Here is a 23651-nt window from a genome sequence, read left to right on the forward strand (position 1 = left end):
TTGAGATGTTGAGAAATGCCCTAGGGATATGTTCTAAGCATTAAGGCACAAGAATGTTTGTCCACTATTGATTGAGAAATTTGTGATCTTAGTATCCTCTGACCACTGTCACTAGTGAAATGCACATATCTTAAACTATGTATCCTTTATTGCCATGCCTTATTCTGGACAAATAATTGTGTACTTATGTTTAGTCACTGAATCACGTAACTTTGCTATACACTTCACTTATTGCATTATGTGGTGGCATGTTTCGTGTTCCTTGTCAAGGGAGAATAGGTGAAGTAGGCAGAATACCTAATATGCTCAGATGGTTCATTCCCTCTTCTCAAAGTAATCAGGTCCTTGTTGTGGTGAACTTTCAAGGATTTGTAAGAAACGAGAATGGATATATGTATCCCTTCACTCAAAGTAATCAGGCCTTGGTTGTGGTGAACTTTCCAAGGTTTGCAAGAAACGAGTTGGTAGGTGATGTTTGTACGTAACTTGTGAAACTTCAAACAACAACTCGAGACTCTCTTCTTGGAGCATCCTTGTTATGCTTAGTACCCTAACATCATCTGGTGTGGGAGTTACTGAGACGGGTCTTGTTACATGAGTTAGTGCTTCCAAAATAAAAAATAAGTATCTGGAACAATGTTTCCTACTTCTCCTAGAAGATCTCCTGAGCTCAGTCTATGTGTGAAGTTCTTCCACTTTATTTCTTCTCTGTTTCACTAAACATGTTTCTAAGCCCCATTAATCACATGCACAAATGAACCCAAGCCATAAGTTCAGCAGTTATAAACTCATCTCCACAGATCAAAGGCTATCCCATCTTAAGGATAAAAAAGGTCTTATAAAAGGGTTGTAATGGGGCCAAGGCTTAAGGTTTAAAAGAATTGAAGGGACAAGAAGATCACAAAGGTGTCCTATACTACTACAAAAATTGAATCAGACAACACCTCTCAGACAACGTCTTATAGTTTCCAGTCGTCTGATTGATTTTTATTTTTTTAGACGTTGTTTTTATAAAACTTGTCGTCTGATATGGAATTATGAATTAGTTCAGAAGACGTTTAAAGACAAAACTGTTGTATGACCCTAAAAAATTGAGCGGCAAGTTTCTCACCATGTCTGTGGTGCCAAATACCATTTCAAACCCTAAAGTTTTGCCCAACATGTATTAATCAAAAGATGAGAAACAATAAAACTATGGTCTTATTAATACGTTTGACAGAAATCCCTCCTTTTCCACTACCATTTTTCTCCAACTCCTCAAAGAGGGAAGTCAAATTAATATGAGACAAACCCCAAATTTAAATGGGTGCATTCATACAACATTTTTACACAATTCTGTTGTGTGAATCCTTGTCCAGATTGATAGGGCCTCATCACAAAACCGACTGAAACCCTAACACCTGAGAAAAAAGAAACAAAAATAACAAACTGACCCAAAATCTAAAACCCTCTCTCGACAGCTCGTCTCACTCTCGACAGACCCGAAACCAAAACCCTCTCTTGACTCGCCTCACTCTCGACAGCCCCAAAACCTCACTTTCTCGCCAACACCTCACTCTCGTAAACTCTTATTCTTCTCTCTAACCTCTGAGTGAGATTGTTGAACTCCTATTGGATTGAGCCGTTGAACTAAGATCGAGCCTATTTAGCCTCTCCAGATCGAGCTGATTCCCTTGGAGCGAAGCACTTCTGGTGAAATCTGTAAAATCAACAAGGTCCAATTCACTGTTTTACTGGGTCTCTCTCTCTCTCTCTTCTTTCTTGAATCGGAACCCTACTAATCGCTTCTGATTTGGGTCGCTCTGGGGATCCTCGTTGGCCCATTCGCTCCTCCTTCGGTCAACTGCAGTGACATATGGGTCGGTTAAGGCCCAATAGTTTACTTCCTTGAGGTTTCAGGTGAGGTGGAAGATGAATCGAAGAAGAGGGTATCGCAGAAGAGGCAAAAGCAGTGGACTCGGCGCCGGTGGCCGGAACGGGTAATGGGTATGAAAGTTGGTAGGTTCAAATTTGATTCGTATTTACTGATGAAAATGACCAGTTTTGATACTCGTGAGCTGAAATTCTTGCATATATGCATGTATTTTGAGTCAGTCTTCGATCTTTATTGGTGTGGGATGTTTATATGTGTGAAGTTCTGAAACTTTTTGCAGCAAAAGAAAAAGAAGTCAAAAGGATTTTTGGTTAAGATCAAGTGTAGTTTATGTTCTTATCGATTCGATCCAGTAGGAGTGAGTTTATTTATTATTAGATCTGGTTTAGCATGATTTTTGATGTATCTGGATAAGGATTCTAGCCCAGGTCTAATGTTAATGATTGATATTTGGAAACTGGAAACCCGCGGTTGATGTGTTCATGACTTGTCAACTGTTTGTATCTTCTCTTTGTTTATGTGGTGAATTGGTCATTTCATGACCTATGCTTTAAGAAGTTTAGGCTTATAAGTTAGTATGCTAAATGAATTGTAATAGTGTCCACGAGTACGTAGGATGAGAGTCAAATGGAATGAGAGTGCATTTTGTGTGTTCTATTGGTTCTTGTTGCTGCTATCTTGGTGATTGCCTTCCTTTTCATTTGCAATAATTTTGCTATGAAAATCTCTGAAGGTAATTTTTGTTGGCAAAATCTGCGAAGACTCAGAACTCAGAGTGAAGCACTAAATCGGTGAGCTTATCGGAGCGAAGATGTATAATTGTCAATGCCTAAATCCTAGTAAGTTCATCAAATAAACATTCCATACCAGTAGCATAAGCATCTTTGCTTCTTGTATACATCTGATTTGATAATGATTGCAGGGCGTCCCATTGTTATTCGTGACCCTTGAGGTTATCTTGTCCAAGAAATATGGTGAGAGTGAACGATTATTAGGGAAGGTGTTTTCACTTGCTAATCAGCTGCCAGATGGTGCTATCATTTTCCTGGATGAGGTAATTGGAGTAATTAATGCCTTGTGGCAACCTTTGAAATATGCATTATAGTGATACCTCTGTGGCCAATAATATTTTGTCTTTGCACGGTTGAATTGAAGTTCTCTATTTTCATGTTCTATCTTCATTTTATATTTTGCAGTAGCTTCTTAATAACACGGCTTCCTATTTGATACAATTCCAAATTGGACGAAATATACAAATTGGTTACCTTTCTATTCCTCATTTGCCTCAATAGTGTGGTAGACATGTTTTTCCACTTTTCTATGTCACATAATTCTGTTATTTGAATTTTAAAGTTTATTTGTTACTTGAATCTCTTCCATCATCTCATTTGCATAATTATAAGTTGTGTGTTTTCAATAGGTTGTACAAGATCCTCCAAACCCTCTTCTTCCTTTTTGCGTTTGTTTACTAGCTTTGATTCCATTGTTTTGATGCGCTTTCATGTTTCTGATTAGTTCTGGATTGTTCTGTATGTGTTTTTATTATGGGATTTGATTGGAGCATGATGGATAGTTGTGTGTGTGTGATTATAATAGAATTGAGATTTTTTTTTCTTGCTATAGCAAGTTTGTATGCCCTTTTTTTCGACATTTTTCATGGCAAATGCATGAGCTATTTCTCAGTGAGTGCACCTTATGTTATGTTGCAGGTCGAGCATTTTTTATGCCAAGGCTGGAATTCGTTGAATGACAACTTTGTGAAGCTTGTCTCTTGGTATGATAATGAATGGGCTTATAGGTAATTATCTCAATATCTTCATTATGCAATCTAGGTATCTTTAACATCATAGTTGGATGGTAAAATAGTGTAATATACATTGCAATGAATATCACCTATGGTAATATTCTATTTCTGGTAAGTCTCCCTCATATTCTTCATAATATGACATTATGTTCATGCTACATAGTAATATTTCTATATTCAATTTTAGTTTATAGAATTGAATTTTTATTGTTTCTAGGCTTCTCTCTTTTTAATACTCAGTTTCTTTAATTAATTAAACCTAGTAAATACTTAGACTACATGCAAGATAAGTAGCTGATGTATGTACTCCTTCGCAGGAATTCATAAGTCTTTGGTTTTAAGTATGGTGAATATGTATTACAAAGAAGTTGTTAATGTCAACAGGAGGGTGCAGAGAGATGCCTCTTACTCAAGAAATGAGATTCTAGGCCTGACTTTGCAGATTACTATTGATTTCAAGCAGCAAAAATGGAAGGAAGATGAGAGTTAGATAAAAGAGACTTGGTTTTGATGCATGGAAGGAACAAATGCCTATAGTGTTTTTATGTATGGATATTAGGGAAATACTCCCTTTTTTATATCAATGTACTGAATACATTTTATATGTGGTCGGATTTGAGTTAATTTGATTGTTTAGAACTTTTGTAACAATTAGAAAACAAGAATAAATGAAAAGTATTGTTCAACATATTATAGCACAATGGTAAAAGCTCAATGTGTCGTCTTAAAGCACAAATACATTAGTCGTCACACCACACTTTTTGTCAAGAGAACTATCAAATGTATACAATAGTCACAACGGCTACAAAATAAAAACTGTCGTCTGAATAAAACTCACACAATTGTTATAAAATAAAGTGACATCTAAATCGCAATCACACAACAGCTACACCTTATGCCCGTTGTCTGAATAACAGTCACACACCAACTAATGCTGTCGACAGGCTGCCAGCATGATGTCGACATGCTGCCGAGCCCTTCACACGACGGTTCCCTATAATCGACCTTCATCAGACGGTGCCTCGATATACGACGGTTTACCTCCAAAACCGTCGTCTGATTCAATTTTTGTAGTAGTGGTGCTAAAGCCAAAATAAAGCTCTTGAAACAACTTTATTGTAGTCACCAAGGCATTGTCAACGTCATGGTCCCTTAGAGGTTTATATAAAAGGCCTGATATCATCTTGTTGGGCCTCTGCTTCATTCTAGACTTCAAATCCATAATGTAAAAATACAAAAATCCACAAAAACTTAAACTTTTCACCCAAAGCCGTATACATCATATTTTTTCCTTTTTTTTGTTTTTTTGTTTTTGCTTTTTTTTTTTTTCACGGCATATACATTACAAAATATTCCAATGGACAAATATCCCCCACACTTGAACTTTCACCTCTTCCCAATCTTCAATCTTGACGCCTTCTTTCCTTTGCAAATTTTTAAAATTAGCTCCACTAAGTCTTTAAAACAAAAGGGTAAGGATGTAACTATACTAAGGTTACGGATTTTTAGGGCGATGAAAGAAAATGCTAAAAATGTAGGCTCAAAGGAGTTTATCTAGGGGGTAGTGCACATATGTGTACACAAAATAGGGACACAGGCTTATTTGGCAATGGTGGTAAAATCTTAAGGTGCCTTTATCCTTTCCAAAATCAGAGATATATATTGATAAAAGTTTCGACAAGTATAAAAGTGAATTCTAGCATTCTCTAGTCCATTAAAGAGCTATGACATGTTATCAATCAAATGAAAGATAATTAGATCAACTAAGCATCGCCAAGAAATATAAGAATATACACTAAGTATATAACATTTATCACTCAGAAGAAAAGGTATATGGGCTCAAATTCTCACATGGGCTATTTTGAATCAAAACTCATTTTAGCTTGCTCATAATCTATACCATGTTATCAAATCCATATCCACTACATAAGTATATATCACATATAAGTCTCATTTAACCAAAGAAAAATAATTTTTCATCTTAATATTGTGATAATCTTTTAGCCATGATTTCAGAGATATAAGCTCATCCTAGACAGTTGAATGAAGGTGATCCTAAGAATAAAAAAAAAAAAAAAGACGCAACAAGACAAAAACGATTCTGGACTTGGGCTTTTTCTCTTCTTCTTTCGGTAACTCTTTTGAGACACAACCAGGTGAAGAGAGGAACGATTTTGGCGGAGCTTGGCTCACTTGATTAGCAGGGGACGAGACCCTTTACTAGCACTTCTCGTATCCAAATCAGACTTTAGAGATCACATCCTACTTAGATAGGCCTAGTTGGAAGAAGATATTAACCCAAAAACAATTTTGACTCAATAAAAAACATAAAACAAAAAGGATAAATTTCAGTTTAGTACCCTGTGGTTTGGGGGTAACATCATGTCAGTCCCTGCTCTTTCAATTTGATCAGCAACACCCTTGTGCTTTCAATTTCAATCAGCCATGCCCAAATTTTACTGTTCTGTCCAATTTGAACGTTAACTTTGACTGGATTGACAAAGTAAAATTTGGACGGAACAGTAAAATTTGGGCACGGCTGATTGAAATTGAAAGCACAGGGGTGTTGCTGATCAAATTGAAATAGTAGGGACTGACTTGATGTTACCCCCAAACCATAGGGTACTAAACTGAAATTTGTCCAAACAAAAATAAGACTCAAAATATAAAAATTTTGTTGTTGTTGATATTTTCTGATTTTTAGTTATTTTTCCTTTTTAATTTTTTTTTGTATTTTATATTTTTAACCACAAAAACTAACAACCTAAAAAAAAAAAACAAAGTTAACGTTAAACCTTCCCCCCACACTTAAATTATACATTGTCCTCACTGTGAAATAATTCAAAGCATGCAAAGCACAAATAAGTATATAAGGGATAATCAACGCAAACCATCAATTGATTAACCAAAAATTTCAAATCAATGAACTAAAATAATTGTCCAAAAATAAAACTAACGAAAAATAAAGAGAAAGTTAAGAAAGCAAATCTGATGTGGGTTGCCTCCCATGTAGCGCTTGGTTTTAACGTCTTCTTAGCTAGACGTGGCCTTTTTTGCTCCTCAATTGTTGGCACCTTTAAAGCCTCCCTTTGGATTTGGAATAGTGTTGCTTGGAAGTTTCCCCTGTTCATGGAACTTGGTCATGAAATCCACCACTTGTCCCATTTGCTTCTTGAGATCCGCTATATCCTTTCCATGGTTCTGTTGCCCTTGAATCAAGGCTTGAGTTGAAGAGTTTAGTGTCTCAATGATCTTGTCATAATTTGGGGACATTCCTTGGTGTTGAGGAGGGGCTTGAGGTCTTTGAAAGAATGCTCCTTGTGGTCCTCTGTTGTAGGTTGAACTAATTGGTATTTTGGACATTATCATTGTCCCTCCACCTAAAGTTAGGGTGATCCCTCCATCCTGGATTGTAGGTGTTTTTTTTTTTTTTCCTTCTTCTTTTAAAGAGGATCAAAGGGTTTCACTCCTAGGGTTTCATCCTGAATTGTAGGTGTTGGAGAAAGGATCATTCCTAGAATGTGCTTGCCCTTGATTCTGGTTATGAAACCCTATGTAGTTGGCGCTTTCCCATCCACCATTCTCTATCAATTTGGGACATTGATCAGTCACGTTCCCTTAAGTATAGCACACCCCACAAGCTTGAGCTACTCCTTAAACCTTTGGCATTAACACTTGAGACACAAGAGAAGTGCGCTTATCCAATCGAGCATTGATATCTGAGTTGATAGTGACTTCCTTCACTTGGCGAGATGTGGTCCTAATGCCCTCATATTATTTAGCATTGGCAGCTCTATTAGCAATCAACGCCTTCCCTTGAGTTGGAGTATTGTCCACAAAAGTACCTCCACTTGCAGCATCTAACAGTTGACGCTCAAGAGGGAGCAAACCCTCATAAAAGTATTGCAAAAGGCTTTCATCCTTGAACTTGTGTTGGGGACATTGCACCAAAAGGGATTTAAACCTTTCGTAGTACGCAGTATATGACTCATCTTCAGCCTATTAAATCCCAGTGATCTTCTTCCTCATAGTGATAACTCTTGAAGTAGGGAAGAATTTCTCAAGGAATTCCTTTATCATGGCATCCCAAGAAGTGACATATCCATCTGGAAGTTCATATAACCAATCATTGGCTCTATCAGCTAGTGAGAAGGGGAATGCTTCAACTTGAATATGTTCTCATCTGCTTCAGGTGGTGTCATGCTCCTCACAACAAGCTGGAACTCCTTCAAATGCTTGTTAGGATCCTCCATGGAGAGTCCATGGAAAGTAGGTATTCTGTGAAGAAGTCCACTCTTGATCTCAAAATTGGCAGACTTACCCTCTACAGCAGCTGGGAAAACAATGGAAAGAGGAAATCCTCCTTTAATAGTGGACGTAGAGAGATCTTTGATGCTCTAGTACCTTCAGCTCCTGCCATTTCTTCTTCTTCAATTGATGGAGATGGTGTAGGCGGAAGTGGTGAGGAAATATGGGAACGTGAGTTGGACAAGATTTAAGGTGATGGCATATGGGATGGTGGTGATGGTGATGGTGATGGAGTGGGTGATGTGGATTCCTTTAGATTTGTTTAAGATCCTCTTCCCTTGAGTGTTGAATGTGTATGGTTTAATGATTACACACATTTCCATGAGTGTAATTGTGTCTTTAAACACTAGAATTATGCTAATCCTCAAACTAATTATTATGTAATTAATCTATTTTTATTTATTTTGTAGTAAATAAGTGGAGTTGCGGAAACCCGAAGAAATTGGAACAAAAATAGAGCAGATGAGAGTTTTCGACAAAAAGACAAAAGTCCCGACACCGTCAATTGTTATTAACAGGAGCAAAGGGAAGTGAAGAGAAGACAATTAATCAATCAATGATGATTAGTTAATTAATTTGTTAGCATTGGTTTGGCTATTATGCTTCACGTGTTAGATATATTAATTAAGCAAATTAATTCAGCCTTTGCTTAATTATCAAGTTGACCAACCCTTCTTTCTTTTCTTATCACCACGTGCCAGACCATGTTTTGTTCCTCTCTCCTTCTAGCCAACCACATGCAGCCAACTATCCTCTTCTGATTCCTTTTCCTCTTAACCACGAAGTCCAGCCAGCCCTATATAATCATCCTCTTCTCTTCTACCCTAGGAGGAGCCGCACCACCAAAACAGAGGCTATTTCAGTTGTCTCGAGCGGAGTCTGGTCCAACTGAACATGGGTTGTATCAGTTCGTTACAATAGCTATCAGTCTCCTTTATCTGCAAAATAAATGAAGGTCAGAGGGAAGACCATATGTGCCGGCCTTCAACGCTCTGATGCCTAAGTCAGTATCGAACAAGATAATGATAATGGAAAGCGATAGTAAACAGTTACCTCTTTGGGTTGTTGGAGATGACCTTAATGTAGCAGATTTGTGGGAGCTTGGTTCCATTTCTTTTAGTGTGGGACGCTCGGGATCCCGATATCGCCTCAAGGGGTATCAGAACCCTTGGTTGGGAGCTTATTTTGCTGGTATATTGGCGATACGAGTCTTGTGCTTCTGATACTTGTGCCTAGGAGGTATGTGTATACCAACAAGTCCCCAAGTCCCCGATCAAGAGTTCTCTTGGGTGGGGAGTTTGTTGTTGGTAGAAGTATCGGAAGTTCAAGGCGAGTTTTATGCCACGTGGCTTTCGTACAACCATTACCCCCAATCCCCCAAGTCCCCACTTAAGAGGAGTCTTGGCTGGGGTGAGTGAGTCGTGTTGGCATTCAACGTTGTGTCGCTATCGCGTATCAGTGGTGGGGTTGCCTGCGTCTTTTGGCGCATAGGCTATGCCCCTGTGATAGGTGTGGTGATCTTTTTTTTTTTTTGTCTGCGGGAAGACTGGTGTACTGGGATCCATAACATGTAATAATGGCAGAGTGGTGAGTAGCCGAGGCGACGGCACATGACTTCTGTAACCATCAAGGATGTTGGACACCTGGTGAGATCGGGGTCATTGTCCTTGCACGTCCAACGGTCCCAGTGTTCTCAAGGTCCTTATATAAGGACAGAGGAGAGATGTGGAGGTGGTTGTTGTTCCTGCGTTCGTGTTGGAGCTTGAGATAAGAACTTGGTGAGATTGGGGCCGTAGTTGTGTGGGGAGTGCTTAACTGGTCGTGAGGTGGTCGTCGTTGTCTCTGTGTTTCAATCAGAGGAGTGAACAGGCAAGCCATCTCTTGACCTTTCTGGGTTTGTCTGAGGGTATTGGTCTACGTGGGTCTTATGAGGGGTCGTATTTCGGGAGTTAGATTTTACCGACGGTTTCTAGGTTGGAGGCTTGGGGTTGAGTTTCGGGTCTAGCGGGGCCTCATTTGGTTGCTCCGGATAGGGTTTGAAGATTTGACATTTCGCGGGGGAGTCTTGAGGAAGGCGATAGATAAGAAATGACTGACCAGTGATTTGTAACGCTCGTATGGCGTGGGAGAATGGCAGTCTCGGTAGGCAAGACGGTTCCTCTCGCGGAGGGGAAGGAGCCTCTTGTGGTGGTGTCGGTGCATCTCGTGGTGGAAGAAAGGGCTCTTCTCGTGGCGAGGGAGAGGGCGCGTCTCGCAGTAGCCATAGAGGTGTTCCCCGCGGGGCACCACGGGTGGTTCCCGAGGAGGTGGCGAGGGCGCTTCCTGAGGAGGTGATGGGGGAGTTCCTCGCGGGAGTGTCGTGGGGAGTTCCTGAGGGGGGGCGAGGATATGTCCCAAGGAAGTGGCGAGGGTTCATCCTGTGGAGTTTTGAGTAGGGTTGGGCAACCCATGGTGTCAGATGTAGCTGATGCGGAGGACGTCGAAGTATTAGAGATCCCGCGTTTGCCACCGGGGCGGCTGTTCCTTGGCGATACGCCCATTGATCAACCTGGTCTGAGTATGACGGAGGAGAAGATCGCCGAGATGAGGACCACTTGGGCGATTCCAGATAACATCTTGTTGCGTCCTTTTGAGGGATGATGAAACTTTTAGCCACCCCTAGGTGGGGTGGGCGTGCTTTTACGAATATCAGCTCAGGTGTGGGTTGACGTTCCCCATACCGGAGGAGTTGCAGTATCTGCTATCCTGCTTGAATATGTCGGTAGGGTAGCTATCGCCCAATGCGCTAAGGCAAATAATGGAAGTGTTGCTACTATGGAAGTTTAGCAAGTTGTTATGTCCCAATATCAGCGAGTTTAATTCCATGTTCAAGATGCAGTACTTGACTAAAGTCGGTGATAGTGGATATGTAAATTTTAGAGCACGCGGCCGTGCTGTTATTGAGGACTTGCTGTCAAACATCTATGCGAGCTGGCAGGGGAGGCCTTGCTTGGTAAGAGTTCAGTGGCAGAATCCAGATATGGTGCACGGGGCTCCGACCCGGTTCCAACCCATCTGTGAGTATCGTGATTGCCTTTTTTGGTGGGTTTTCGTGCCTTTGGTGTATACTAATAGCGTTTTTGTGCATCGTAGTGAGGCAGGAGGTGGATTTGGCCACGCTGGAGCGGAAGCGTGTGGTGAGGGTGATGGGTGCATTTCCAAAGGGGGCGAGGGGGTTCTATCATCTGTGTAGGCTCCCGATATATGAGAGGTTTGAGTTGGGGAGGTTTCCGGTGAGGGGTTCTCTTTTTGTTTGATGTGGTGTCATATGTTGCGTGGTATCCTTGCTGACATTGTATGTTTATTTCGCAGCAGATATGCCGAATGAGGCTTCTAGCAAAAGTGACGCCCCGTACGCTAATGTCGATCCCGATACCATTATTTAGGGATTGCTGCAAGAATCGCAGACTGCGAGGCGAGTGGATGTTGACCTGCCTGATAAAGTGTGTGTGACTGATCATCGGGTGAGTATGTCGCTGCCCGATGAGATGTATCTGAGGTTTCCAGATGCAGTGCTAGAGTATCTCAATCAGCGGGCAGAGGAAGAAGCTGGTGCTGAGGGGCATGAGGTTGGCAGTGCTCGGGAGCCAACTCAAGATGCCAAGGAGCCGCCCATGCAGGTTGGTGAGGTGGGCCAGCTTCCCCAAGTGCGCGTTGGCGAACGTTAGTCCCCCGAGACTCTGGAGGTGATGAGGTAGTTCCCCTGGGTCTCGGTAGGAGGGGAGGGTCTTATTGACGTAGCTCAGGCCTCGGAGCCAACGGTGGAGGTGGAGATCTTCGTCGAGGAGCTATTAGAGGAGGTGGAGAGGCGTCAGAGCGATACCAGTGCTCGTGCTCACTTGGTGCAGGATGTGGTTTTGGAGCAACTGGAGACCGTTTTTGGTGATGAGGTTGGCGATCCTGTCTCGCGGGAGGTAATTACGGTGGACACTGGAGCTGAGGTGACCAGCCAGGCTATTGGCGAGACAAGTCTAACAGCCAAGTTACCGAGACGGGGACCCATGATGGTGAGGGCGAAGGAGCCCGAAACACAGACACATGTGCCTGTACGGCCGGGATCGGGTCAAGGAAAAGGACGGCTTCGCGGCTTCATCTCAGGAGTCCCCCAGTTGGCGTGGCTATCGACGCTCGTGGTAGCAAGAGGTCTCGGGTTGATAATGTATTGCGCTCGAGATCCACGAATGGGGGCTCGTGGGGTTCACCCGATGAGGTTGTCGGGGTCTTGCGCGCACCCTAGGCGAGATTGGAATTACTGACGGCGCCATCCTTCACATGGTTGCTGACCTGCGGAACTGTCATCGCTACCGCAGTCGCGTGAGTGCTAAAGACTCGCGCCTGGGGTATCGAGAGGCTTAGGAGAGGTTGATGAGGGTATGTATCATTGTGAGTTTGCTTGTTCCTTATTGCTTTCACATAGATATGTTGACAATGGTGTGTGATGCAGGCTGTGAACTTGAATTACCACTCCTCAAGCGAGTTGGTAGCTCATTTTGATATGGAGATAACTCGGCTGCAAGGGGAGCTGGAAGCTAAGAGGGAGAGGGCCCGTGAGCTTTAAGGTGCATTAGACCAAGGTCAGGTGGAACACGAAGAGATGAGGCAAGCAATCGATGACTGGATCGCGACAAGGATGGAGTTGGAGCGATCACTCACGGTGGAGGAGGCTCACTGCCAAGAGGCCAAGGGTGCCATTGCCCCACTGAGGGAAGCGAACCTGGATCTTACTGGGAAGCTGCACCGGGCGAAGGACGGCTTGAGGTTGGTGGATCAAGTTAGGGCCCGAGTTTCCGAGGCTGAAGAGCATCTGCAGGACTTGGAGAGGCAGGTCCAGGAACGCGATGCCTAGTTAGAGCTTCGTGCTGCGGCCTTAGAGAGTTTGGCTCCTTATCCCATCGCTTGGTGGATTTGGAGGGACAGGTTGGTAATCTGCAAAGAGAGGTTGACCGTCTACGGGATGTTGAGCTTGAAGCAGGCTAGAAGGAGGCAGAGATGGAGCGAATCAGGAAGGAGTTAGCCAAGCAACAGGCTCGGTCGAGTAGCTTTGCCGAAGAGTGCATTCACCTGCGCGCTGCTGCCGAGACACATCGGGACAAGCTTCGCAAGGCCAGTTGGGATGGGGCGGACAAGGCAATGGATCTCTACCTCCGGTCGGCCCATTTTCAAGAGTAGATGAACAAAGCCTTATCGGATGGGGCCTTGTACTCGATTCGGGATGGTATCGCTACTGGTTGGATTGACCAGGAGAAGATGGTGTAGGATATGCAGGGCAAGAAGGCAGCGAGATAGCAAGCCAGTGCTACAAGTGGTGGTCGAGGTGTTGGGATCGTGATTGGGGAGTAGGTAGAACCGGAGCAAGTATCGGGACAAGCTGGCGATCGCGAGGCGGGGGGTGCTACTGGTGAGCGGGAAGCCCATGTGGATGTCGACGGCGAGGTGTGAGGAAAGAATGTTGGAGAACGAGGTGAGGTGGAGGAGCGAGATCCAGTAGAGGAGCAAACGCGTAGTGCCAAGGGCGAGACTTAGCTTCTGTATTTCTTCGTTTTGTGCTAGCGATAGGGTTTCCTTTTCTTGTAAATGCTTTGAATTTTGTTAAACAATTGACCGAGTGGTCTGACTTTTTGGAATGTCCGCTTGGTATTGGAACATGTAAAGTTTATGGGGAAGAGATATTGTTGGGCGATAGTCCCCCGTGCGTTGCATATATTTATGGCGTTGTCGATTGGTCGTCTTGTCATTAATGCAGGTCATTAAGGAGACATGAAGTTTGGTCGTCTGGAGTCGGTTAGTGGCTGTGGCATTCCCCTATAAATAGGCAGGGGCAAGGAGATATGTCACGCCCCGAATTTTGAATAAAGGAATTCAAATCTGAAACACGATGACTTAACAAGTACAAGAAAAACACAAAGAAAATTTTTCATTTAAATTAAGCAACAAAACAAACTGAGATCACAATGTCAATACCGACTCGTTCTTTAAAGTCACATATTACATTACAGATAGTTTACAAATCAAACTGAATGACAATTCAATAAGTAAACACACCCACCACAACTCACTACCCAGCGGAAGACTTAAAACTAAGAGCACCCTTCCACGTCCACCTCAGCTTTGATAATGATCACTCGATAATCAAACCTGCACAAAAACCCCTACACCATAAAATAGTGCACCGGGAATGAACAAAACAAACCCGGTAAGCTTTTCAGCCTGTATGAATAAACTCAATTAAAGTGACTCACGTCACTCATGCTTATAATTTCTCAGCTCGTGAGATAATTAAAGCAACAATATTTAATTCCACAAAATACATGCTTTCACCATCTTAGCTTAACAAAAACAATATGCAATTATCACAACAAAACGTCAAGTTCAAATTAATCAATAACAGGCTCAACAATTTCAACCCAACTAAAAACCCACATGCTCTGTCTCTCAATTCATTTTACGTCCCCATAATCTATTAGATCACTATTCCTTTGCCTCAACGGCACAACCAGGAAATCATACTCATTTCCCTCAACATAACGCGGTTGCCAAAATCATGCCACCCCAACTCATTTATCAATCACTACATATCACAACCCACAACTGTACCCACAATAAGAATTTAGCAAAATCAATAATCCCTGCATAGAAACTTAGTTCAGGAGATCACATGAAAACAAACAAAAGAAATCATATAAATCCTTACATAGAGTTTAGTTCAGGAATTTACATTAAAACAAACAATATAAAAAGCAGTAATCTCTGCATATAACTTAGTTCAGGAGATTACAATAACGCAAACAATACAAAAGGCAGTAATCCCTGCATATAACTTAGTTCAGGAGATTACATTAAAACAAACAATTCAAAAGACAGTAATCCCTGCATATAACTTAGTTCAGGAGATTACATTAAAACAAACAATTCAAAAGACAGTAATCCCTGCATATAACTTAGTTCAGGAGATTACTTAAAATTCAACAATTAGAAGGAAAAGGAAAATCAATGAAGAAGTCCAACATCTCACACTAAAGTCAATGATCACCCATCAACTCCAAACTAAAGTCGATAGTTGATGTTCATCCATCGACTTTGACTAAAGTAGAAGATCACCCATCAACTCCAAATAAACACCAGATCCGAAGATCAGAAAACGGTCACCCACAGTGACTCCAGATCCGAAGACCAGCAAACGATCACCCACAGTGACTCCAGATTCGAAGATCAGCAAACATTTACAAAGAATCCCACATGACTCAAAATGTTACCCCAACTCAATTACTCTTTCAACACGACAAATCAATAAGCCCCTGATAAAACGAATTTTCCACAAAGAGTAAACGCACAAAACCACATTCTGAATAATTCACAGTTCATACGCACATCACAATGTCACGCCATCTATATATATATTTCACGTAAATATATATATACGTAGTCATTCATGCAGGAATGACCACTAATACCAACTATAGTTTTATAAATTAACTACTCGAATATCGTTTTATATCAAAACATTGTTTTAACCTACCCATGAACCATTGTCGATCAAGTTCATATATTTTAAAACAAATAATTTATTTTGATAAATACGATTTTTCATGCTAACAATTAAATATACTAAATTAAAACATAACTACTTTATCAACCGAAACACCGTGAGATTTACTCACCTCCAAATCCTGCTGCGTCTTCTCTAACAGCCAAGATACGATTCACAATCGTCCGCCAACTCAAATCATCAATCACCTAACCAAATCAAGGCCACACTCAATACAACACAAAGCACACAATTCACAAAACACAATTATACGACGATCCAACAGTCGGATCCTCATCCGAGACCATCCAACGTCTTCGGAACACTTCTACGATCAACAAATCAAAACTACAAGTCGATCGGAAGGCCAAATCCTCACGGATCGAAAACCAAAACGAATCGAAAACCCTAAAATTTGGAAAATTCATAACATGCTCATACGATTTCCAAAAATTACAAATTATATATCGAAATGCTCGTATCAACGAGTAGATCGCACTGAGGAGCAGAAACTGCCCCAGAGGTGGCCGGAGGTCGCCGGAAACCACCACCACAGTGGCGGCACCGCCACCAAACCAAAGTCAAAATTTGACAAAAGTTCCAACATCAAAGTTCTTCATCTCAACTCCAATTGAAATATTCATAACTACCACAAAGTCAGAATCAAATCCATTTGGCCGGAATTTACCTCGCACGTTTTGAAAACCGATGAACCCTAGAATCACAATCTTCAAAATTCGACCTCCACACTTTGAATCGTTGCAAGCCGCTTGGAGGGAAACATCAACGTCCTATAGGCTGCAAAAGCCCTCAAGAATCACCGGTTATGGTGGCTGGAAACGTGATCTCCAATCTGGGTTCGAAGCATCGCCGCCGCCAAACTTCCCGGCCTTGCACCGCCCTCCACAGCTCGTTTTATGCTCTAATTCTTCCACAGACCTCAAGAGGGGACTGAGGAAAGCAGGATTCCCTTTGGAATCGAAGCAAAAGGTGGCCGGAGGAGGAAGAACGACGCCGGCGAAAGTGAGGAGGCGAACCGGGGTCGGGACCGAAGAGAGAGAAAAAGTTTCCTTTTTCTGAAACTTCAGATTTTCTGATTTTTTTCCTATTTAACCAAAATGGAAACTTTTTCCAATGGCCATAACTTCTTCATACGAACTCCGATTTTCACGTTCCATATGTCCACGAACTCGTATCGACATGCTCACAACTTTCATGAAGGAAGTTCTCACAGAATCTAAATGTATAAAAAGTCAAACTTCGTAACCCCCTAAAACGTGCACTCCGAATAATTATTCGTCCAAAAATAATTCCACTCCACCCTCGACCATGAAATCGTACAAACGAACACTTTATTAATCCCAGGAAACATTTAGGAATTAATAACAAATTTCTGAGGTCTTACAAGATAGGTTGATCATATTTTCAACATGGCGTTTTCCTTGTTTTTCATTGTGCTTCTACTTCTGAAATCTTCTCGTCTCTTTTGGCAGTGTGCATTTCCAGATTTCTGGGCTTTATAGCTTAATCTCATCTTGGGTTATGGGCTTTATAGCCTAATCTCACAAGGACTCGGCTTCATCAGCCGTTTGGGAATTACGCAATTTGTGCCCCTGCGGAACTGAAAACCCGTCCAAGTGAGAAACCCAAGGACTAAGATTGCAGGAGGTGCGGCGGGCTACAACAATGGAGATCGGGTGGTGATATGGCAGAGAGTGGTGGACCGGTACTGCCCCCCAGTCTTTCCCACCGTTGCCCGGCCAGCCTATCAATCCTCTTCAATCTTTTGCTGAAGCTCTTCAAATTCTGAAGAATCAGGAGGGATTTGCATCGGATTCAGAGGTGTCGGCGACGACAGTGGAACATCGCACTCATGTGCTATGGCGGGTATCGCGATTGCGTAGTGTAACGCATGATGTATGTATCGCATTTGTGTAGATACTTTGTATAGCGCTATTGGCCGCAAAGCCTTTATAATAAACATTCCTTTTGGAGTATGTATCGTCTTACATTGTGCTATCACCTTTTATTTATGTATGAGCTGTGTATCGCGCATTACTTGTCATTGCGGTGAAGTTTGAGTGTGGGCACCGCATTTTAGGGTGTAGTATGATATCGATATTTACGGAGATAGCGAGTGGCAAATTTTTGACATTGAGTGACTTCGTTTGGCGTGGGATCTCGTCGGCGTTAGCCGTCGCTGCCTTACATGAGGGGCCCATGAATCGCGATGTGTCGCGTGGTGACAACTGTAGTTGTGGCGATGTATTGTCCATCATTTATGCAGTTGCTTCATGGCGAAGTACTGCGTAGCGTTTATGTATTTTAAACATACAAGCATTCATTGATATCGCAGTGATATTCATTTAGTGATAGGAGGATTCGTTGGTGGCGGAGTATCGCATATCGTTAACGTCCATTCAGTCATTGGTGTATCGCGTGATGTTCATTAATTCATTCGTTGGTGTATCGTGCAGCATTCATTTAATCATTCGTTGGCGTATTGCGCAGCATTCATTCATTCATTCGTTGGCATATCGCGTAGCATTCATTCATTGATTCATTGGCGTATCGCGTAACATTCATTCATTCATTCATTTGATCGCAACTGGCAGTGCAAGGGTTCGCGAGGGACAACATTGTGCTGTATTGACAGAACCGGCCGTAGGCGATATCGCATTATCATTCATTCAATCATTGTCGGCGTATCACGTAACATTCATTCATTCATTCATTTGATCGCAACTGGCAGCGCAAGGGTTCGTGAGGGACAACATTGTGCTATATCAGCGAAACCAGCCGTGGGCAATATCGCATTATCATTATTAAGTGCGTAGGCAATAAGTTGGGATTGCTGTACGGCGTGCTCGTGCCTGTTGCGTGTTATAGTGGCCATCGTAAGGCCTATGGCAATAATGATGGGAGAGATGTGACCGATCATAGGTCGGAAGGCGATAAGCGTTAACATTCTCTTGATACATTGGGTGGGTGTGGCGATTAGGAGTGTTGCATTCATTACGAGAGCATTCGATATGCATGTAAAATCATAGCATATAATATCATGTGAAGGTAGCTACAAAATACATGACTAAGAAAGGTAAAAGGAGATAATATTGACGCTTACAAGCATTTTGGGGGGGGGGGGGGGGGGGGGGGTGCGATAGTGCTGTGGAGGTGAGCTTGGATCCCTTGCCCTACTTGGGGTATTATCGGAGATGCTGGGCATTCCACGGATGTGGGAGGGTGATACCATCTGTTCCCCTCAAGTAGAAGGTAGCAGGTCCGACGGCCTCAATGAGTTCGTATTACCCTTCCCAGGTAGCCTCGATGAGTTCGTTAGGGTTGGCATCTTCTCCTTCATTACCCAGTCCCCGACGGAGATGAGGCGAGGTATGACTCTGGCATTGTAATAGCGGGCGATATGTTGCTTATTGTTGATGTTGCGTAGGTGTGCCCACTCTCGGCGCTCCTCTAGAAGGTCAGTGTCGAGGTTTAACCCCTCGGAGTTGGTCAGTGGGTCGAAGAAAGCTACTCTCTCGCTACGCACTTCCTGCTCGACAAGGATCACTGCCTCGGAACTGAATGACAAGGAGAAGGGGGACTCGCCGTTGGCCTTTGTCAGAGTTGTTCTGATCGCCCACAAGACCTCGGGTAACTTCTCAGCCCACAGGCCTTTGGCATCGTCTAGCCGCCTCTTCAGGTTTTGCTTGATTATTTTATTGATGGCTTAGACTTGGTCGTTGGTCTGTGGGTGTGCGGGGGAGGCATATCGGATCTGCGTGCCGTATTGGCCAACGAAGTCCCGAAGTGTATCGTTGTCAAACTTAGCACCGTTATCGGTGATGATTGTCTCAGGGATTCCAAATCGGCAGTATATGTTCTTCCATAGAAAATTAATGACCTTAGCAACCGTGATTGTGGCCAAAGCCTCGGCCTCGACCCACTTGGTGTTGTAGTCCACTGCGACGATGATGAATTTGAGCTATCCCGGTGTTGTTGGGAACTTGCCGATGATGTCAGGACCCACCCCGGAATTACCCTCCTAACTCCAAGATGTACCTGCGGGGCCCACTTTTGGAAAAATTCGACAGAACTTCCCCTAAAAGTGGACAACCCTAAACCTGCTGAAAACACTTCTAAGTATAGTAATTTCTATGCTTGAAGCCACCCTGCTTCCAAGCAACAATCCGCAAATTTCCAAGTAAAAACATCGTACTACACAAACATAACCATTTATATAAATTACAACCCAGCAAATCAAATCTTTCTACTTTCTCCAATAATATACAACTCCCATACACTCATAATTATACAAATGTATAAATCCACCCTTTTTAAGTCATCAGAGCAATCTAAAGAACACACTCGAAATATAATACATAAAGTAGGTTAACAAATAACCTACTGAAGATAGATGGCAAAGGTGGTGCTAGCCTCCACTCCTAAGCCGGTCAGCAACGCTGCGATCTGGGCAATTGAAACCAAAGGGCCCAGGGGAAAAGTACATAAAAACGTTAGCGTGAGTGGACAAAATAAATAAGTATAAAGGAAGAAAAGTTCATACTTTCCCACAAATTTACATTATAAAAATCTCGATGCATGCAACGTTATAAAACGTATTTCTTTAAATTCAAAACTCGTGAAAAACATACCAGCCTCGCTGGTTAAAAGAAAACGGACTAGCCCCGCTAATCAAGTAACGATAAAAATATGGGGAAGAGATTTCACCATACGAAAGAAGGGAGCCTCCCAGGCTCGGGTCGGAGTGTCCCACACTCTGGAGCATCCCATGCTCTGCTCTTACTCACCCACAAACACATAGTAAACAGGGAGGAGTACTAATAGGCTAGCTAGCAATAAAATATAGCGACCCAGGTATGGTGGGTAAAAACTATTAAAATCTAATAAATCCTTAAGGCTTCCCCATGTCCCATGAATAAAAGAAACACAGGTACGATTCCCAACCGTACCCGGAAATTCTCGTAAAGTCGTATAACCTAACAGCGTGTCCCACACGCTACAGAAATAAGTAGATTGCCAATGAGGCATTCTCAATGCTAAAATCGAAAATCGATAAATAAACATGGAGAATTACTCCAACAAAATTCAATTTACAAAAAAAAGTCTCAATTCGACGATTATAAATATAATATAAATGGTATAAATCCGGAAATCACATCGAAAACCATTCGTCGAAAAATCACATCAATTATAAATTCGAATCCGAGCGTAACAACTTAATAACCAAAGCTCACCACCGGTATAAATCATAAATACTTCACAAAATCATTATTGGAAACAAATCCACGAGATAAATCGTAATCAAATTCCTATGCTCGGAAAATAATATATTAATTAAATAGAACATGCTTTAATAAATAAATGCATGCATCACTTATTCGAAAACAAAAGTCCACTCACAGTGTACGGCTAAGCCTGCCGTCGATCCGAACCCTCCTCGAGGGAATCCTCCTCACGTCCTGTACAATATAACGTTCGTAAACCCATAATTACTGGATAGAAAGCTAAATTGCGAAAAGCAAAACCAAACCCTAACATTCTCTTTATATGCCCAAAACATCCAATCTTCTTCACTAATATCAATCCCTTAAGGTATAGGCTTTAAGGCTGAATCAAGGAAATCCGGTGGATGGATTCCTCGCAATTTAATTAACAATTCCACCATTGAACAACATCAAAATCCACATTCATTCCATCTCCAATTCTATCACAAAGCTGCAATTATGAAACTAGATGTATAATTGGCTAATTATATCAACAACATAAGTCAAATTCCGGCCAAACACAGTCTCACGCGCCACCAACAGTGGCGACGCGTGGCACCCACGCGCCGGTACCAACCTCCACCACCGGCTACCAAATTCCATGTATAGCTACAACTCGACCCACTGATTAATTTTCTCAACTACAACACATCCCAATTTTACCTGGAAATGGTCGAATTCGGCCGGCGAAAATAACCCAGAAATTCAAGAACCCTAGGTTTTCAATTCTGCCTCTACACGTCAAATCTTGATTCGAGGCTAGGGGCGAAATGATCTCCGTCGAAAACCAAGCCTTCGACGCCGATATGGTGACCGGAGGTGGCCGGAATCGCCGGAAATCGGCAATAATGGCGAACTGCTACAGTGACTTTCCCCGCTCCGAATCGAGCTTCTCCGGCCAAATCTTCGAAAAATACCTCCACAGATGTAACAAGGGGAAGGAGGCGAGCTTGGGAATGGCCGGATTGCGTCCTGGGTCGGCCGGAGGAGGAAGAAATCGAAGGGGAAAGATCGGGCCGAAAGGGAGGAAGGGTCGGGGAAGAGAAGAGAGAGTTACCGGGGGGGCTGGGTAGAATTTCCGAAAATGGAAATCTACCAACAGTAACTTCCATAAATATATAAATTACCATGAACAGTAACTTCTACATTTTTGGCCATAACTTTCACATACTAAGTCCAATTTTTACGCACCACATATGCACGCGCTCGGTTTAAAGTCCTCTACGACTTTCATGAAGAACATTTCCTCAAATTTTGACCCAAACAAAAAGTCAACTTTTAGGGCCACTAAATATCAATAAAAAGTAAAAAAAAATTGAAAGTACTCGACAATTACCGTCCAAATAATGAGTAAATCGTTAATTCTAGGTTCGGGACGTAACAGATGAAGTCTAGACCCCACTGCCAGTATGCCCAAGGAGCGATGATGATCGAGAGCGGTACCGATGGTGCAAGAGGGGAGTTGGCGAACTGGTGGCATTTAAGGCAGGCACTGGTGATGCGCTTCCTGTCTTGCTCGATTGTGGGCCAAAAGTATCATGTACGTAGTGCCTTAAATGCCAGGTTTCTCGCACCAACATGGTTACCGCAGACTCCGCTATGCAGCGATAGCAGGACTCGCTATCCCTCTTCCAAGGAGATGCACTTCAGCAGGGGGAAGGATCTTCCCTTCCTGTACAGTTTTCCCTATCGTACCGTGTACAACGTTGCTCTTCTACGGAGCCTGGTGGTGGTAATCTTGTCCTGGGCTCGATACCCTTGGAGAGGTAATCGATAATTGGGTCCATCCACGAAGGCGGACGCTCACTCTCGGTCAAGAATATTTCCGAGAATGGCTTATCGATACTCGGTTTGTCCAGGATTTCCAACTTTATGGTTCCCATGTCAGTGTTTGGGGGCGACGTTGCCAACCTGGCGACAGTGTCTGCCCTGCTGTTCTGTACCCGGGGAATCAAGGCGATGGTATGGCTGGCGAGACATCGTTGGATTAAGGCTTTGGCGAGGGATTGGTAGTAGGATAGATGTGGCTCTTTGGCTTGGAAATTGCCGCCTACTTGGTTGACGACCAACTGGGAATCACTAAAGATTGCCAGTCTCGTGACTCCTAACTCCTTGGCCAACTGGATGCCAGCGATTAGCGCTTCGTACTCGGTTGTGTTGTTTGAGGCCTTGAACTTAAATTGTAGCGCATACTCATATGTGTTCCCTTCCGGGTCAGTCAAGACTACCACGGCGCCACTGAGCTTACTGTTGGAGGATCCGTCGACATGAAGAGTCCACATGGGGGTGGTATGGGTTTCCAAGACAGTCTCGTTCGAGGATGCTGCACCTTCTAGGGGTATGAACTCAGAATTAAAATCGGCAGTGGCTTGCCCTTTGATGGTCGTACGCGGCATGTAATGAATGTCAAACTCGCTGAGTTCGATGGACCACTTTACCAACCTTCCCAAAGATTCCGGGTTCTGGAGAACTGGCTTCAACAGTTGGTTGATCAAGACATGTATAGTGTGCGCTGGAAAATATTGCCTCGAGCAGCGGTGAGGAGTGTGAGGGTGAATTTCTCGATATCGGAGTACCTAGACTCAGCATCGTTGAATCCTTTGCCTGTGTAATAGACTGGCAATTCATTGCAGTCCTTTCGCCGTGCCTAACCAGGGCGGTGCTAATCGCGGAGACGAGGTAAATATACAGGGTCTCTCCTGGGATAGGTTTGGAGAGAGTGGGTACTGATGCCAGGTGGTCTCGGAGGCCTTTAAAAGCTTTTTTATGCTCGGGTCCCCAGCTGATCGTTTCTAGTATGGTGAGTTTTGAGGAGCT

This window comes from Rosa chinensis, chromosome 4 (assembly GCF_002994745.2).
Source record: "Rosa chinensis cultivar Old Blush chromosome 4, RchiOBHm-V2, whole genome shotgun sequence".
In the NCBI taxonomy this organism is placed as follows: domain Eukaryota; kingdom Viridiplantae; phylum Streptophyta; class Magnoliopsida; order Rosales; family Rosaceae; genus Rosa; species Rosa chinensis.